This window comes from Aedes albopictus, chromosome 2 (genome assembly GCF_035046485.1).
Source record: "Aedes albopictus strain Foshan chromosome 2, AalbF5, whole genome shotgun sequence".
Taxonomy (NCBI): Eukaryota; Metazoa; Arthropoda; class Insecta; order Diptera; family Culicidae; genus Aedes; species Aedes albopictus.
In genome coordinates, this window is record NC_085137.1 from 408,498,086 (window position 1) to 408,517,627 (window position 19,542).

General features: G+C 40.5%; 1 protein-coding gene across 10 annotated transcripts in view; it reads left to right on the forward strand.

Moving 5' to 3' along the window:
• Window positions 1-19,542, forward strand: part of LOC109406026 (uncharacterized) — a 143,006-nt gene that overhangs the window by 24,565 nt on the left and 98,899 nt on the right. The gene's annotated exons all lie outside the window — the stretch shown is intronic.

Consider the following 19,542-nt stretch of genomic DNA (forward strand, 5'->3'; position numbering starts at 1 on the left):
AACTATGGTATAATACTAGTTGTAGCATGCAGCTGAAAGCTGAGCATGACCTACCGTAGAATGTAAGAAAATCTTGTTTAACGTGACATGAATTCACTATATATTTTATACTTTTCTATTATCATCCATTTGTTAGTATCATTGGTTTCCGAAAACGCCGTTCGGACATTTCTGAATGTTCGAGATGCGAGCTTAGTTAGACTACAGTATCAGTAGGGATGGTACACAAATTACGTAACGCTAAAATCGGCGATTTCAGACTACCCCCTCTCCCCCTTGTAACGCTTTTTGTATGAAAACTGTGGTACCTTATCAATAACGATTATACCACAGACAAACAGACGTCTCACTCTACTCACTTCCCATCGTTTCCCTTTTTAACGGAATATTCAAATATTCCATAGTTCGCAAATCGCGCGCTCATGGCGCTCGCATCGTTTTTACTCCTGTTTGACGTTTGCTCACTACCGCCATCTATTCAGTGGGTTTGCGTACCACAGCGTAATTAGCATTGGGCGATTATGTTTGCGTGACGTTGATTTTTATCGCATTTTGTTCCAAGTGATACGTCTGTTTGTCTGTGATTATACGATACACACCTATGCATACGCGCACCTGCGTGGTGGGCCGACAACAACAATAGGCTCCGCGGCGCCGCTCAAGAATGATCAGTCTTCTATACACACTCGAGCTATCCACACGCGGTTACCACAAGTGGCGATGAGGATAAAAAAAAGCAATGAAATGAATCAAATGAAATGTTTTGTGAATTCATATTGTTCATATTGCACATAATAGCGCCAGTCACACGATGCATATATTGATCAATAGTTGGCCGTTTTATGGAAACATTGAATGTTCAAAAAGAGATTGATATCAATCATTCAAATTTTCCCCTATCTTGCGTTTGATCAACCACGCAGCAATATTTCCCCTCCATCCCGAGCAGAGGAGAATAGCAAATGAATAACAACGAAATCACATAACCTGTTTTTATATCATGTTTTGTTATTATTAAATTATCAAAGCATTACTTTTCAATAACACGTTTTGTTAGATAATCTTATTTTGTTATTATCATGCTATTGGTATGCATCCATTAAATAACACTTCAATAATATGCTTTGTTGTGGAACTAGATTAGTTATCATTGTACTATTGAGAGTTTACAATTATTTGATCATCAATAGCACAACAATAACAAGTTTTGAAATCGTTTACGTTGTTTGCACCATTGTGAGCATCTCAACAGTTCCTCTTCTCTCTGGCGTTACATTAACTGGGTCTTAAGTTAAAATACACATAAATAAAAACTTTAAAAAAATATTACTGGGACAAAATCAAAACCTTTCAGTTCGTAAACCGTTCATTCGACTTACACAGACAAACAAACGTAATACTCTTATAATTCCCATCGAACATCAATTAACGGCGTATTTAAAAATTCAATCGTTGGCCAACTGTCCACACGTGGCGTTCGCATCGTTTTTGTTCGAGTTTGACGTTTGTCCACTATCGCCACCTAGTTGAATGTTGGGCAAACTCTGTCCTTTTAGCATTCGGCGAGTATGTTTCCGTGACTATGATTCCAATCGAAAAATGTTTAAAGTGTTACTCATCTTTACTGGGTTTTTACTATTCAAATGGGACAATTATGCGATCATAGGCAGTATAGGGCCTAATACCATTTGGGTAGGTGAACTTAAATCTAAGTCAATTTCATACCGATTGATTGTATGGGGGATTTAGCACTATTGGTTTGGTAAATCTGATACTCTATTCAGCGCACTACTTCCGACGTATGTTTAACGCATAGGAAAGGCAGCGGAAGTCACTGAAATTACTTTCGACACCAATTTAGTGCCAAAGATACTGTATCTCATCGTATCCCAAAGGTTATGTTATTTGGTATGAAATTGACTTAGTTATAGTTATAGGTAAGTTCCCAAAATAGGTCTACCTGCTCAAATGGTACAGCGCTCTTTGTCACTGGCTAATAAAGGGTTACCTGTTAATCACACTTTCGAGAAATAAAATACCGCCTAAACCAAACCCACACCGTCCCCACCCCCTATGAGCGCGACGTACTGTATGGGTGGCCTCTATTGATTTTGGCGTGTGATATTCAGACTTTCGCGACTGCAACCATCCGGACCACGTCGCTGAAACTCCCACAAAAGAACTCTGCTCCCCACCTCAAACTTACCTATCATCGTATTTATTGGTCATCATAATCAAGGTCACAATCGTTCGACACAGCTCTTGATTGTAACCCGACATCAACTGGGCTGGCAACGCCTTTAGCATATCCAGGTTCTGTAAAACCGTCTCACGATAATCTGCATCGCTTCCTTGCCGCTGCTGCTGTTCCGTGACACATTCCGAGACGCACCCACAACAACTCACTTTTAATGTTTTGATCGCTCACTGTTTCCATGTACTTCTTGTGTAACATAAGAAAAGGACCGATCATCAGAATGTAAACATTGCAAAAAATGGCTTGAACCAATATTTAGTATGAAACCCCGGAAACCCTTAACATAGGGGCTGTTCATAAACCACGCAGACCAAAAATGGCCAACACGGACCCCCTCCCCCTCTGTCTCGTAAATTGTTGTTCATACTAAATTTTTGAAATTTGTATGGAGCGTACACTTTGAACCCTTCTCCCCCTCCCACCCCCCCAAAATGTTACGTAACTTGTGTACGGATCCTTGAAACGCCACGCTAAACTACTCTCCACATAGCGCAATTTTGATGGAAAATTAAAAAAAAAACTGAATTGCGTTGACAGAATCAGATTTACGCAGACGCAGCCGCAACGATTTCGAATATCGAATATTTCCAATATTTACACATTCTGGGGATGGGCCCTTTTCTTAAAGTACGCGCGAATTTTGCGCATGCGTCAGTCATGAGCCTCTGTACGAATTTTCCCTGTCCTGCTCACTCCCACAGAAAATTTGAAAACAGCGCGCACAGTAAAAGTCAAATGTGATTTTTACTGTGCGCGCTGTTTTCAAATTTTATGTGGGAGTGAGCAGTACGCCAGTTTCGTGCAGAGGCTCATAGTCCATTTTACGAGCCGATTTTATGAATGAAATTTTGACAGGAGCATGTGTCTGAACCCGTAAAAATCAATATCATCATCAACATTGTTGTCGGTTCGTAAAATGGCTCATCCTCATCCAGTGCAACCGAAGCTGTTAGTACACAGGGTCAAAAAAACAATGCTCAAACATCTTATTAGTGGTTTCGGTGGTTTCTGCTTTTAGTTAATAGTGTTGTGTATACGTACACGCTGCATTACTCGAACACCACTTGAGTTACTGGTTGAAAATAGTAAACAAAGATCAGCTGTCCCCAGCAAAATCAAACGGCATATTTTCAACCAGTAGATTTGCATTAGTGTTCGTCACACCGCGCTGCGAAACCACTAATTTTGACTCGATCGAATAATTTGCATTATGTCGTTTTCGTTTTTGCGGTGGAGCTACACCGGTGTAGCACTTTTGCACCGAAAATGTTCGTTTTTGATTTTCGTGCTACACCGGTGCAGCACTTTTTCTGCACCGCGCATGATAGTGTAGCACTCAAAAAATCGGGAGTGTAGCTGGTGCACACTGTGTCCACCAATCAGCGTTTGCAAAGTTGTCAATATTTTGGTGTTTATACACGCACACCAATGCAACTGCACCGAAAATGTTCGTTTATTCAGCGAAAAGTGTAGCACGAAGCGGTGTAGCACCGCCGCAAAAACGAAAACGACATTAGTGTCAAACTGATGTTGTTAGGGCTTGTTCACAAATGTCATAACGCTGGAGGGGGTGGGTGGGTGTCCTTCATGGTGTTACAGCCCAAATAAATAAAAATTTTCCCCATATAAATAGTGTTACGAAGGGTGGGTGGGTGTCAGGAAAGCCCAATTTTGGCGTTATGAAATTTGTGAATGAACCCTTACTTGAGTAGTTTTTTCCTTGTCAAAAATTTGACATTCGACCCTGTGTACTAACAGCTTTATTTATCCAGTGTGGTGGTGTGTTGTGACAGGTTGTGATCGGTGAGCGGTGGCGGTGAAAATGTTGTGCTAGTGTCCCAGAGGATCCAAAACGGTATAGAATTCCGTCTCTGGAATCGAATCGGGAAGTTCTGGATCAGGAGCTGACGTGACGTTGCGTTCCAGTTGCTGTAGGAGTCGTAGGAGTGCATTCCGGAGCTGCTGGTTCGAGTGATGCGGATTGTTGTCATCGGCTTGTTTTGATCGGTAAGTTTTAGGTGGAGTGGAAAGATTGTAATGGGAATGTTCACGCCATGAGTCGCACTTTGCATGTTTTATTTATGTCAAGGTTCGCTTAGTTGAAAATTGGATTTGTGACCAAAATCAGAGCAAAAATCAGAGTGTTTCGAAATCCGTTAGATAAAGTGCGCTTGGTAGTGATTTTGATCTTTGCTATCCAGTGCCCGGGGGGTAATTAAAATTGAAATGTATGGTTCGTGCGCAAGTGGTAAATGTGCCAACTCATAACTGTAGGGTGGGTTTCTGTGTGAACCTGAATTGTGAGATTCGTGTGAAGACATTTCATTTGGGGCCTGGGCAAACTTCCAATGGAATTGGGGGCGTTATAGTAGAACCCTGGTAAGGTTGCGCTTCGTATTAATGAATATCTGGTGGGATTACTCCAGGAGTTCCTTCCTGGAATTCTCTAGGAACTAACTTCCGGGATTCCTCGAGAGATTTGTTTTCCAGAATATCTCCTGGGTTTCTCCCGGACTTCCATGACTTTTCCAGCATTTCCGGGATATCTCTAGTAATCCAGTAATCTTCTAAGACTCCACCTGAAGTTGGTTATGGTTATGATTCCCTTGAAAGTTGTCTCTGTGGTTCTTCCAGGAGTGCAAGGAATCTCATTAGATTCCTAATGGAATCCTTTTAGGATTCTCTAAAAGTTCTTTCTGGATTTTTTTTCCAGAACTCCTTAAAGTATTCCTTAGTAAATTTTGTGTACGATTTTTTTTAGGGATTCCTCCTGAAGGATTGGGAATCATTCCATCCTTGACCTGAAAAAAGGGTACTACCTACAGGCTTACGTATGTTCAATAAAAAATTACAATTACAATTACAATTAATTGTTTCCAAGATTTCTGCAGGAATTCCTTCTGAGGTTCCTCCAGGAGTTCCTTCTGAAAATCCTCTGGAAGGAGGCTCAGTGGTTTTATTAGGAGTTTCTTACAGTATTCATCAAAGTGTCCACCACACCCCCCCCCCTTTCTATTTGAGTTTTTCACTTTCTTAATGACCAGGAGTTCAATGTGGGATTCCTCAAAGAGTTCTTTCCATCATTCCTCTTCAAGTTTCTTCTGGGCATCCACTTTTTGAGAATTCCTTCTTCTAAGATTCTTTGAGGAATTCTTTCTGGGATTCCTCCAGAAGTTTATTTAAAGACTCGCACAGTTTTTTCACGAGAAGGCATTCCAAGAGATATCTCGGAATCTTGGGGGAATCCCGCAACTCCTGAAGGAATCCGGAGAGCGAATTGTTGGAGGAACCCCGGAATGGTTTCTTGGTGGAACGAATTCCTGGAGGAATCTTGAGAGGAATGGTGGAATCTCAAAAGGTGTTCCTGTAGAAATCTCGGTAACAAATCTCAGAAATAGCTCCTTGAGAAATTCCAGGAGGAATTCCTGAAAAAAATTGTGGAGCCTCGTGGTCGTGCGGTTAGCGTCACCAAGCGTATAACCGTTCCATGCCATGGGGTGAGGGTTCGATTCCCGCTCCGAGCAATGAAACTTTTCGCAAGAAATGTTTCTTACTCGTATCCACTGGTGCTCGTAATATATGTCGTGTCCGTTATCTAGTGTTAAGTTTCGTTCAGTCTGTACAGCCTCTGGCTGAAGACGGTATCCGTTTTTTTTTTTAAATTTTGAAACTCCTGAAAAAAACCCCGAATGAATTCTCAAGATTTAAACCTCTAGGAATCTCAGGAAAAGCTCCAAGAAGAATCCCAGTGCGAACATCTGAATAAATTCTAGAAAGTTCTCGAAGAGAAATCTTGAAAAAAATTGTTGGAGAAATCAAGGGAGGTAATCCTGAAGGAATCAGAGGAAGAATAACTGTGAGAAACCTTGAAGGCATTCCTAGGGGAATTGCGAAAGAAACACCTGGAGGAATCCTATAAGCTGTTCCTAGGGAAACCCCACCAGTTAGTCATAAAGTAGCGCACTTCTCCAGAATTCCCCTCCCAACCCAAATAGCGCATAGTAACACAGGTGATGGTTTTGCGTGTTCGTTCAGGACAACACGTTTGCTGCATATTTCTCGACAGTAAAAAGGAGTGAATATGAATGGAGAGTGGCGAATATACGGACCTCTGAAATAGTTATTTATGTAACGAGTTGCAAAAAGTTGATTTTTTCAGCACGAGTCGTACATTTATCCGACGAGGCTTGCCGAGTTGGATAAATACGAAGAGTTCTGAAAAATCAAGTTTTGCAACGAGTTCCATACAACATTTTATGCAATGATTTTTTTCATAATTCAACTCATTTGAGTTGCATAATGTTCATAATGCAACTCAAATGAGTTGCATTATGAACATTATGCAACTATTTTTCATTATGCAACTCATTTCAGTTGCATAATGAACCGGTACGGAAAAATAGGTTATTGTGATACTAAAATGAGTAGTATAAAATAGAAATTATGATACTGAATTGCATAAAATAACTTGGACAGTAGGCATGCAAACTGGAAACAACTCATCTTAACTTTGACTTTCTTTAGAACACTTTTGTTTTTTCGCGACTTTGATTCAATTACTTCTTTTATAAAAACGTATAATTCATTAAATGTTATTTTTCGCAGCATCTGAATTGAAGTTACCTCGACGTAATGGGAATAATCTCTGGAAGTGGCATAATATCCAGAGGCGACAAGGCGGACTCAATAGTTACTGTTGGAATGCGCAATGGAACAGCAATTGATAATGTAGCAGTGTGGAGTGTATATTGTTCGCCATCTGTAAAATAGCCGGACAGATGCCAGCGTAAGCTGAAGTGCTCATTAGCTACCCCTCGTGGACGGTACAGGCTAACGATGCAAAATGCCGTAGCTAGCTGAACAAAGCACCGCCGTCCACACAAGAGGGGGGCCTTTCATCAGCGAAAGCTGGTTAGGGTTTGAGCACTTTGCGGCTGGATGGCGAACCAAATGGGTAAGCAGGGAAAATAATTTGGGTTTTGGGATATTTTTTATTTTTAGGTGAAATTGATGAAATAACAGTGAAAGAGCTTCACCGGCATTCACAGATGTGACATTTGATTTGGTTTATCGATGACCATGATATCGTGCATGTGAGATACGTCACACGCTATGTCTGAACCAGCAGATTATAAAAAATGCATGTACATCGGGTTTCTCTCCGTAAAACATCAGTATTCAAGCTATATTTTCATTTGCAGAAGGTTTCAAAATATTCTATCGGGGAAATTTTGATTTTTTCATCTTTTTGACCGTTTTTCATACAAATTTGCTTGAAATCCTCATTTTCGGTCAATTTCTCTCCCATACAAAATGTATGGAAAAATTTTCACCGATAGAATATTTTAAAACCTTCTGCAAATAAAAATATAGCTTGAATACTGATGTTTTATGGAAAGAAACCCGATGTACATTCAATTTTTATAATCTGCTGGTTCAGACATAGCGTGCGTCATGATGCTGCCAAGCGCGATAGGAAAGGAACAAGGTATGGTCTGGTGTAAGGTGAGTAGACAATTCATTCGGTGAACGACTAATAGTTGCTATATAGAAGCAGATAAAGTTTTCTCTCTAATCCAACCTGTACCCTTATCCAGTTTTTGAGAGTACAGTTGAGATTCATGTATTCCTACTTTGTATCTTTATATCTACTTTCTCTCTCTCTATCTACTTTCTCTCTCTCTCTCTCTCTCTCTCTCTCTCTCTCTCTCTCTCTCTCTCTCTCTCTCTCTCTCTCTCTCTCTCTCTCTCTCTCTCTCTCTCTCTCTCTCTCTCTCTCTCTCTCTCTCTCTCTTCTACATATACAACTATGTTCATAGCCATCGCTAGAACCAGAAACGAATTGAAAAAGTTGGCTAGGCTAACTGGAGACCCCCGCTGTGTTACGCTTCCTACAAAAATTAAAAAATTCCTTATACAAAAGTTGTTACGTGGGGGTGTGAGGGGAAATTGGGAAATTTTGCGTTACGTAATATGTGAATGAAACCATGCGTAATCGTATCTAATTGCGTAATAACCTATTAAGGATTAATATACTGGTAATTCAAGGACTCATATGGATTCTTATTACAGAACCATTTCTCTAATGTAACATAGTTTTGCATCTAGCATTATTTCCCGGGGTTTTCTTTGATGTCATTGTAGAAAGTAACTTGAAGACGTGTGTCTTCAGTGGTGGTTAAAACAGGTTAAAACTAGAATACATTTATTTCTGACAATCTTAAACTCTATAACATTCATGGCATACAACGACTTCACTTTTGTTCAGTCTCCCAACACTCCTCCTGAAGTCATAGTGATTCCCATGCAACTTTGGAAATACTCCAACTTCGGTTTCTGCAATGGATTCGTTAGTCCGTCAGCTATCTGCTAATCCGTACTCACGTAGGCCAGGTTGACAACTCCACGATCGAGGGCTTCTCTGATGTAGTGATGTCGAATGTCGATATGTTTTGTGCGGGGATTGTACCCGCCATTCGTCGCTATCGCTATGCAGCTTTGGTTGTCGCAGTTTATCTGGATTGCCTGCGTCTCTCCAAACAAACTTGAGATACCGCGCCACCAGGATGCTTCTTATACGGCGGCCGATACCGCCATGTACTCCGCTTCACACGTCGACAGTGCAACTGTTGGTTGCTTTTTGCAGGACCACGATATCGCTCCTCCTGAAGCAAGAAAAGCGTATCCGCTTGTGGATTTCCGCTGCTCTGGATCCGATCCCCAGTCAGCATCGCAGTACCCGACGACCTCCAGGTTGGCGTCTCGCTTGTAATGCAACTTCTGCTTCGATGATTCCCGAAGGTATCGGAGAATGTGTTTCACGGCTATCCAGTGCTTCGGACCAGGGTTTTGGTTGAACCTGCTGAGGACGTTGACCGCGAACAGAATGTCCGGCCGGGTGCACTGGGCCAGATACATGAGGCATCCAACTGCCTCCTGATATGGAACGTCCTTCATCGCGGCGACCTCTTCGTCGGTCTTTGGCGACATTTCTACCCCAGATTTACAAACGGGATGTCATTCGGGTTTGGTTTGGTAGATCACCGTAACGCAAAATGAAAAGGTGATCTACATATGCTACGGAGTCCTTAAAGTTTTCCTTCAGTTTTAATATGATTCTAAAGTAATGTAAATGAACGGGGTTCTACATCGAGTATCTTTTCCCTAAACCATTTATCCATAGGGTCACCTGATATCTGGATTGGGGATCCCTGTATTGTGGAGTGTTATTCTCTTCTGCTCGGGGAAAGGCACATATAATGTAGTCAAATTTTGGACAGACTTAATCAATAATTGAAATTATTTTTTTTTTGTCATGAAAAACTAAGAAGTTTACCCGCCTTTCAAGGGTCACTACTCTTTTGTTTACACAGGATAATATTTAATCAGCGGTTTACGCTATTTAATGAGTTCCATTATTGTATTATTCACACTTGTTCTATCATTACAGTAGTAGCACTACAGCCCATTTGGCTTTTCAGCTTCAATGTCGTGCGCGCTTTTTGTGCACTACAACCAGCGCGCACGATTTCGGAGCTGGCGGTCTAAATCGCTTACATGAGCAACACTATTTTTTATAATTTTATTATTATATCGTATTTTCAGGTTGATATTGAGCATTATTCTATAAATAACTAACAAAGTAATGGATATGTTATCAGCAGTTATTTTACTGTTCATACAATTTTATAACTTGCTTTGTTATGATTTAGAAATTATAACTCATTTTGTTTTCAGATTGTTATCAATAACTCATTCATTTCAAAATTTGTTATTGAAATATTATACAAATTCGCTATTATTAAGTTGTTATTGAAACTAACAAAACGTGTTATTTAGCTGTTCTTCCAGGAACATTTTTTTGTTATGATTTTTGTTATTTTGCCGCTTATGACAGGCAAGTTTATAACATGATATGTTATGCTAATAACATGGAAATAACTTCTTCGGTTACTCAGTTATTTTGCGAAAATAACATACTTTATTATGCTGTTGCTATTCCCTTCTGCTCGGGATAGCGCATTTTACTTCAATTTTCTCTACAATATTTCCCCACCTTTAAAATTGTTACATCAATCCTCTCGATCCTCTCGAAGATTGCTCAAACCGAGGCTCAAACCATGGGTCAAATTATTCCATGGGTCAAATGATTGGTTCAATATTTCCCCTCCACATCAACCTATCATCCTTCCAATGCAGCAGCACGTGAACGAGAGCATTGCTGCCGTGTTGCCATATTTTGTTTTAATTTAAATAAATAGCTTTTGAACTGTATTATACAAAAATACATACGAAAAAGAAAACTGAATTCAGATATAAAAAATCATCGAACAAAAAAAATATGCAGAAGTTTTTTTCCCAAGATTTTTCATTTAAATGTAATGAACCCAACAATTATAATGCATTAGTGGTAATAAACAGTTGCCAACATTTTTTGGGTAATCTTATAACTCTGTTGGTGTCCCACCGAACTCTGCTAAAAAAAATACTGGTGCACTGGGGGTCTCTAATAAATACCTGTCAATTAATAACACAGTGCAACACTTTTTTGTCTCAAGAGCAAACTTATGTGTCTCTGACAAATTTTGGGCCGCTGAATCCGAATCTTGGCTCAGATGTGCCCCAGCACGTCACAATTTTAAGGTTGAAGGATTCGTCATTGACATAATCGTCATCATTGAAAGTTCGAAAGCAGTTTTCTCATTCTAAACTGAAATTTCTGCAGTGAAAATAAGTTCACTGTACTCCAATCTTCAGCCGCAATACAGTGAATACATTTTCACTGCGGAAATTTCAGCTTTGTACGAGAAAACTGCTTTCGAATTTTCAATGATGACGATTATTTCAATGACGAATCCTTCAACCTTAAGCTATACCTCAATTTATAGGGCAAAATATGCGATTTTGGGCTTTTTTGACTGCAAGCCATTATGCATGGAAATATTTTTTTTTAAGCATTTTATGTCAGTATGTAGGGTGACTTGTATCGGAAATATCGTACCTAACATAAATCGCTTAACCCTTAAAAGCGCAATGATGTTTTAAAACAACATACCTAAAAACGCTCCAAAATAATTGAAATTCACTTTTATTATTAATTATTAATTTATTTTCTAAATCAGTTTTTTATTGTCGTGCGCCTTTAAGGGTTAAGGTGAATATATAACGAAGCCACACCTTGAATTTTCAAGAGCACAAAGCTGAGGAATCAAAAGACGGATTGCGCTGAAAAGTTGATCGATTACTAAGATTACTAAGATTACTAATCGACCACTAAGCCGTAAAAATTGGCACCAAGTTGGTTCTATATTCATATGAAGAACAGTGCCAACAGAGCTTTTCAGAACTACATCCTATAATAGATCTGCTAAAAAGCCACTTTTGGCGAAATATTCGGCTGATATACGGCCAGCTTCAATCTGCGTACCGAGTCTCTGGTGAAAGAGCTGTCAAAAGTGAGTTAAGGAAAAAGAAAAAAAAAGTTATTTATCTTCTTTATGTTTTGCTCCGTATGCCTTTCCATCGAAGTCTATTTTTTCTTCGATTTTTACGGCCTGCTGATCCAGATTCGAACTGATAATCTTCGGGCGTGCTATTTTCAAGTTTATTTCGTCACGTTTTCCATCTGATCCATTGATGCAGCGTGAGATCGGTTAGCTCAGTACCGTATTTGAGGAAAAGGAGGCAACAAGTTGGGACAGCATTGATGTTCCGAACCGAAATGTTTAGAATGATCCGATGGTCAGATGTGGAATCGGGCACAAAGTGGCCGCATACGAAATGTATGAAATGGTCGGGGAAATGGTTTTATGGATAGCGGTTCTGCGGGAGATGCAGCTAGGGAAGTTTAGAAGGTTGACGAGGTTTCATAACAGGAGGAATCAAAATGCGGCTCGTCGACTACTTTTGGTATTCATCTGTAGGTAAAAGCTCGGGTAGGCTCAGTGTACCAGTTATGGCTATAGTACCTCAAATTCGCCATAGTTGATTTTCAACCTTTAAAGATACAAATCAACCAGAAAAATTTCGTGAACAATAGATCATGATCACAAAAGATGATTGCAATCATTCAAACTTCACAATTTGCTCAAATTATACTAGAAATAAATCATTTTCCTTAACTTTTCGGCCTCCTTGCACCCTATTTCGCCATAGTGTACCAGTTATGGCAAATCCCATAAGGAATGCATGTAAATAGTGCGAAGTGGAACCCAAATTAACAAATGTGTCCATAACTGGTACAGGGTTCCTATCATTGGCACACGCCGTAATAAATACTAAAAGTAGTTTTGGCTCCGGTTTTATATTTTTCCTGTAAAGTTTGAACACAAATCAATCATTTGACATATCGACGACATTCGTCGGTCTTCTTCTTATTTTTGTAGAAATAGTTTTTCTTAGGTAGTGCGATAACAGGTACAGGCACCCTAAACCGATTACAGCTGCACAGGTAAATATCTGATGCATTCGTAATATATGATCGAGGAAGCAGCTGTACATTAATTTGTTGTTTATAGTGGCGAGATGACGATAATCATCCAACACCCAATCTATCGTACAAAAGTTCCGGTGATATTTCATTGTTCTCCGACGGTTCAGTTTTGTTTTGCTTCAAATCAGCTCTGATTGATATAAACGTCATGTACGCCAAGCCTTTTAACAGCACTGTCAGGCTTCTAATTCGGCTCACAGGCTCTAGGTTTGCAAGCACTACAGTGTAGCGTAATATACTAATATACGGCTTATTTTAGTGCTTACAATTTATAATGCCTGTGAGCATTTGAAAATCACATACAGAGCCTAATGACACGGAGAAGCTAGGCTGACCAGATAGTAACAAGATAAAAACGGGACCTAGAACGGGACATATGAGTATAAAATACGGGACATACAAAATGTTTAAGACTGAAATAGTAAATTGTTTCATATACACATTAGGGAACGATTATGTTCCAAAAGTTCTTTTTTGTCTGTATTAACAAGATTTTTAACCGTAGGCTAGTTCATCTCGGGACCTACGCTTTACTTCCCTTCCGAAGGAAGAACCCACATTTTGGAAGTATGTCGGGAGTGGGATTCGATCCCAAGTCCTCGGCGTGATAGTCTTGTGTTCTAACCATCACACCAGGTCCGCTCCACATTCTAAAAGTTGTTCTCAGATATACAAATTCGTGTGCTCTTTAGCAAAATACAAAAGAAACCTGCGAGAATAAACAATGCACAGTGGGCAAAATCGACCCAAAAAACGGATCTTTTAACGCCGCTGGTTTCGGTACGTGAAGTTGACCGTTTCTGACGTAAAAAAATACGAGAAATCGATTGGTGCTAAATTCATTCACCGCACGGCACGGGAAGTGGTCCATTTTGCCCCATTTTGCCCTTTTTTCATACAAGAAGAGATTCAAAATGTACTTTCAAACAACAAGCACGATTGTAGATCGTTGAAAATAGCTGCAGGTATAATTGGAGATTCATAACAATCATAAAAATACAATAAAGATCCTTTCAAATGCTTATTTTGCCCCATATGCCCCACAACTGCTGGAAATTCACACTTTTACCTAATTATGAATGGATTTTTAATGTTACTGATTTGAAGTTGATTTTTTTGGTATAAACAAAAAGCGCCAAATCTATTATCACCAGAATCATCTTCGGGAGTTGTCCAATTTGCCCCATTTTGCCCTATTAGAAAAAGGAGATTTAAAACGTATTTATAAGAAACAGATAGTGCTAAGGAACGTTAAAATTAGTTTTTGGTGCAATTAGCAGCTAACAGTAATCATACTCGTATATGAAAGATATTTTCCCTATTTTACCCTACATGTACCAAAAACTGCTGGATGATAACATTCTTTGTATTGTTTTGTTACATCACTCTACATCATGGTTGCAACATGAAGTCATTTTTGATACATACAAATACGGTTTATCGATTAGCATTAGAATCACGGTAGGGTACAAACAGCTGTCCATTTTACCCCAATCCGCCCTGATTTTTTGTCGTCTCATGAATAAATTGATTTCTCGTGTTTGCTTACGTCCGAATTCATCGACTTCTGGTACTGAAACCAATGTAATCAAAAGGACAGTTATAATATATGACTTTTTATCCAATTCTTGCTTTTGGTGGGGAACTGAGGGCAAAATAAGCATTAATCTTAATCTTAATATGTGGCAAATATGATCAGAATTGATTAAATGTAGCATCTTTAATATATACATATTGGTACTTTAAGACGGCCTATTTAATCAGTTTTGTTTATATTTGGCACATTTTATAAAATACTTTTTATACCCTAATTCCCCATGAGAAGCTAAAATTATAGAAAAAGTCGTATATATGACTGTATTTTCGTTTACGTTAGTTTCAGCACCAATGAAAATGAGGGAAACTAATTTATTAATTTAATGATTTTATATATTAGCTTATCATTCATTACATAAAAAAGCAAGGCGAATTGGGGTAAAATGGACAGCTGTTTGTACCATTCCGAGAATGATTTTAGTATTAATCGATAAACCGCATTCGTATATTTCAAAAATGATCTCATTTATGTTTTGCAATCAGTGACATTGCAAAACCATACAAAATATGGTATTATCCAGCAGGTTTTGGGGCATGTAGGGTAAAATAGGGAAAAGATCTTTCATATACGCGCATAATTACTGTTAGCTGCCAATTGCACCTATAACCTAATGTTAACGTTCCTTAGCAGTATCTGTTTCTTATAAATACATTTTAAATCTCCTTCTATGAAAATAGGGCAAAATGGGGCAAATTGGACAACTCCCGAAGATGATTCTGGTGATAATAGATTTATCGCTTTTTGTTTATGCCTAAAAAATCAACATCAAATCAGTAACATTAAAAATCTATTCATAATTAGGTAAAAGTGTGAATTTCCGGCCGTTGTTGGGGCATATGAGGCAAAATAAGCACTTGAAAGGATCTTTATTGTATTTTTATGATTTCTATGAACCACTAATTATATCTGCAGCTATTTTCAACGATCTACAGATGTGCTTGTTGTTTGAAAGTACATTTTGATTCTATTATTGTATGAAAAAAGGGCACAATGGGGCAAAATGGACCACTTCCCGTGCCGTGCGGTGAATGAATTTAGCACCAATCGATTTCTCGTATTTTTTTACGTCAGAAATGTTGGAAGTTAGGTAGCGTTGAACGCTCGGGTAGCGTCGAGCCTTCAGGTACGTGAATGGCTACAGTTTTGTTGGTAGGTACAATTGTTGGAGAGATGGCAGAGGTATGAAGTTTGGAAGAAGAATGTTGAATTGTATATACCTGAATGGAATAAAGAGTGTGGCGGTTGCAGATTGAGGTATCAGTCGGCAGCCGTCTAGTTTGATGGAAGATGTCTAGCGTTTTATTTTCATTGTAATTTAGAAACAGGCATCGACGGAGCTAGCCTCGCTATGGCCCGCGTGGCCATGGTGGACTAGCCTCCAACAGGTTATGGGCCCAGGAGCGTGTTCCACAGCACGTATCGACCGGGAGAAGGATCGGCCGCATAAGTCGCGGAGTCGCAGCACGGGATCCTTGGGCGGATGGATTGGCTGCAACGGAGGACAGGATCCATGGGAATGTTGGCGATACGGGTCAACTGGATGACTGCTGGCTGGTCACCGGACGGAGCTCGAGGATTGTTGGATCGGATGCAGCTAGGTGGTCGCATCTGGACGAAGAGGTTGGCGACAGGAGGAGTGATCCGGAGGACAACATGAAGGTGGAGCTCGGAGATGCAGCTGGTCGGAGCTCGGAAATGGTGTAGAGCTGGTGCAAGCGTCGGAGTTGGGCCACTTGCCAAGCGTTGGAGTGAGGAGGAGCTTCGAGCCAGGAGGAGGTGACGTGGTTCGAAGGTTGCGACGCTAAGGAGGAGTGTTGGAAGTTAGGTAGCGTTGAACGCTCGGGTAGCGTCGAGCCTTCAGGTACGTGAATGGCTACAGTTTTGTTGGTAGGTACAATTGTTGGAGAGATGGCAGAGGTATGAAGTTTGGAAGAAGAATGTTGAATTGTATATACCTGAATGGAATAAAGAGTGTGGCGGTTGCAGATTGAGGTATCAGTCGGCAGCCGTCTAGTTTGATGGAAGATGTCTAGCGTTTTATTTTCATTGTAATTTAGAAACAGGCATCGACGGAGCTAGCCTCGCTATGGCCCGCGTGGCCATGGTGGACTAGCCTCCAACAACAAATGGTCAACTTCACGTACCGAAACCAGCGGCGTTAAAAGATCCGTTTTTTGGGTCGATTTTGCCCACTGTGCGCTGTATACACACTCATATCGGACGCTCATATGTTCTCAATAAGAGCACGAGATAAAACGCAAGTGTGCGGACACGATGCATACATTACGGATCACCCCAGAATCTTCATCCTAGAATCAAACGGGTTTCGATCGCCATTCAAACGAACAGCAAACGAAGGCAAAAATCTCGACCTTTTCACATACTTTAATTCAAAGATCACCTTAGTCGAGAGCTACATTGGTCAAAAACTGAACGAAGTCTACACATCAGTAATGACCGAAATGTGCAAGATCGATAAGTCACTTATGGAGACAAAATTGACACTTGCGCGTGTTAACCCCAGCGAATTCGTATCGAACATCGTGAAGCGATCTGGATTTACAGCAATCGTTGCAGCAGAGGTACTCTACATTCTTGAGTGCAAACCAGTATTCGTGACGTACGAAAGGAAAGACGAATGCTACCAAGAAATACCAGTCAAATATAACAATCGTTCTATGTACATGGCCCCCGTGACACGCATACTACAAATCAGAGGTACGGAAATCGACTGCACTCCTTTACTTCCAGCCAAGTTCACGATAGGAGGACGATGGTACACAACCGATCAACGTCTAAGAGAATCGACTCCTCCACTAAAATTGACAACAGACGTCATTACTAGCTGGTCATACACACCGTTACCAAGCCTAATGCAAAGCGGTATATACGACGCCGAAAGCCTCGAGCGGATGAAGAGTATGGTCTACGAACAAGGAGATAAGAAAATCGCATCATCAGTACTTCACAAACTGATATCCGGACGGCATCCCAACTTACAAGGATTTACGTTCGACGCGCTCATCTCGGAAAAAATAATTGACAACGCACTCACTAAATATTGGTCGAAGTTCCAACATGGTCAACATGGCTGGGCAACGTCACATCAACAGCAATCGGCTTATACATGATTGGGAGAATTATAAAATTCGTCATCGACACACTGATACACGGCAGGATACTGTACGACATCTACGGCTTTGGATGGCAACTATTAGCATCCTTCTGGGATTCTTTAACCAACCTACTGTCACACCGGAACGTGATGCGGTGTCGCGAAAATAAGGACGAAACGGCAGAGTGTATTACCATACCCACTGATGTCAGCAAAGAAGAAACCATGCAACATTATGACGTCCCGAAACAGCGAACACAGATAGGAGCATGCATCTATCAAACAATAAAAAATGCTGATAAATAAGTAATCATAATTTTCAAAAAAAAAAAAAAAAAAGGACTGATCGATAATAATTAGAATAAGATGACAACAATAAACTCATATATCACGTGTATGTTAATTAAGAATAACGAATAAATCGGTGACGGGATATCAATAATCTTTATATGGGAATAAATCTACATTATATAGTATCCTACATTTACATGACACAATAAAAGAAATGAATAGAACAAAAGTCGCGAACAGTTAGTTGTAAAACTATGGTTTTACGAAGGGCGGTGTTAGGAACGCGACGATATTATTAGCAAATTATGGAGCGCAAACCATATCGCAATAATTCGAACCAATCATAAGTAATGATCCTTAAAAAAAAAACAAGCATCAATAATCCATCCCACAGTCTCCAGTTAGCCTAGTGGTTAAGGCTATGGATCGCCAATCCGGAGACGGCGGGTTCGATTCCCGTTCGGGTCGGGGAAATTTTCTCGACTCCCTGGGCATAGTGTATCATTGTCCTTGCCTCACAATATACAAATTCATGCAATGGCAGGCAAAGGAAGCCCTTCAATAAATAACTGAGGAAATGCTCAAAGAACACTAAGTTGAAGCGAGGCAGGCCAAGTCCCAGTGGGGACGTAGAGCCAGAAAGAAGAAGAAGAAGAATCCATCCCACAACAACCAAACAAGTGAACCAGGTAGAGATTCGATCCTTGACGATCCCACCATTCAACCAAAAAAGAGAACGAACGAAAGAGAAAGTGTTGATAATAACACTTGTCATGCGGCGCACGCCCCGGGGGAGATGCAGGGTCCGATCCGTTCATACTTATTGTGATATATGTATGTTCCATTCGGCAACCCCTCGTCGTCAGGTTTATATATTTTGACAGAAGGCATAACACAGTCGGACTGTAGATAGAACAACAACGCGTGTGAACATGTAAAACTATTATAATCGCAAATAAAATGTTTCTTTATGTTTTAATCGAATAAAACATTACATTGGCGACGAGTTGTCGATCGTAACGCGCGTAATCGAGTGAAAAACGACGGAAAAAGGATGGCGCAAGGGCCAGCGTTCCGTAATTTCGACTGCGGCAGTGAGGAATGGGAGCTGTACAAGGAGCAGCTGGAGCAGTATTTTGCTGCTAACGGAGTGCAGCCGGATATGAAAAGGGCGGTTTTGATAAACCACTGCGAAGCCAAAACCTACAAGCTTCTTCGTGATCTGTGTACGCCGGATGCTCCAGCTTCGAAGACGTATGACGAGTTGTGTACGCTACTATCCAAACATTTCACACCGCCGGTAGTAGTACACAAGGAACGGCGATATTTTTTGCGTGCAAAGAGGGAAGAAGATGAGTCGCTGAATGATTGGGCCGCTCGCTTGAAGAACCTGGCCTCGAATTGCAAGATGGGTAACCACCTGCAGCACAGTTTGTTGCTGAAATTCATCGACGGATTGCAAGGTAAAGCGTACGATAGGATCTGCGAAGAAGACGAGTCGTTGATATTCGAACGAGCGTATGAAATAGCAGTAAAGTACGAGCCGGATTCTCCCAGAGCAACAGGAGTGTTCCAGATCGACCGAACCAAGTCAGGACCGAATAGTAAGCAAGGAGCAGCAAAACGAGGAATGACGACGGGACTCTGCTTGGCGTGCAACAAACCAGGTCACTACCGAGGTCACTACAGACGCGATTGCCGTTTTAAGGAGTACAGTCATGACTCGCTGGTTGGGGGCTTAATAGTTGGGTGGCTTTTTAGTTGGGGCTCCGTTAGTTGAGCGGTCAGCC